Raw genomic sequence first — 624 nt, forward strand, 5'->3', positions numbered from 1 at the left:
AAATGTCCCTTCACCCCTTTCATTTATCACTTATCAGCCTATCCATTCATCCTTATTCGTTCTCTTTTACTGACTTACCGAAATAGACGCACACTCTTGTTCTGAAAAGAAGAAGAAAACTGATGATTAATAAAAGGATACGGAAATTACATAGATGGTTGAGACTGTAACAACGACAGCGATTAAAAATATAGATTTATAATTGTGCCACAAAGAAACAGCGAATGGAGAGAAAATTACAGGTGACGATAATGATAGCTTCTCTGGTTTCCTGTCATTATTTCTCTTCCTTTAAGGTGGGAGGGGGGAGGGAGGAAGGGGGGAGGGGGAGAGGGAGGAAGGGGGAGAGGGAGGAGGGGGGAGAGGGAGGAAGGGGGAGAGGGAGGAAGGGGGAGAGGGAGGAAGGGGGAGAGGGAGGATGGGGGAGAGGGAGGAGGGGGGAGAGGGAGGAAGGGGGAGAGGGAGGAAGGGGTAGAGGAAGGATGGGGGAGAGGGAGGAAGGGGGAGAGGGAGGATGGGGGAGAGGGAGAGGGAAAGGGAGCGAGGCAGAGAGACAGAGACAGATAGATAGATTAATAAATGGATAGAAAGATAGAGAGAGGAAGTGTGAGGGGGAGGGGGAAC

At 50.0% G+C, this 624-nt stretch overlaps 1 protein-coding gene across 1 annotated transcript in view; it reads right to left on the minus strand.

Moving 5' to 3' along the window:
* LOC119593817 (forkhead box protein B2-like) overlaps positions 1 to 624 on the minus strand; it is a gene marked incomplete at its 5' end in the record, with an annotated part of 128,444 nt that overhangs the window by 86,356 nt on the left and 41,464 nt on the right. Inside the window, 1 exon segment of the mRNA XM_037942846.1 lies at positions 79 to 101.

The sequence above is a fragment of the Penaeus monodon genome, chromosome 32 (genome assembly GCF_015228065.2).
Source record: "Penaeus monodon isolate SGIC_2016 chromosome 32, NSTDA_Pmon_1, whole genome shotgun sequence".
Classification (NCBI taxonomy): domain Eukaryota; kingdom Metazoa; phylum Arthropoda; class Malacostraca; order Decapoda; family Penaeidae; genus Penaeus; species Penaeus monodon.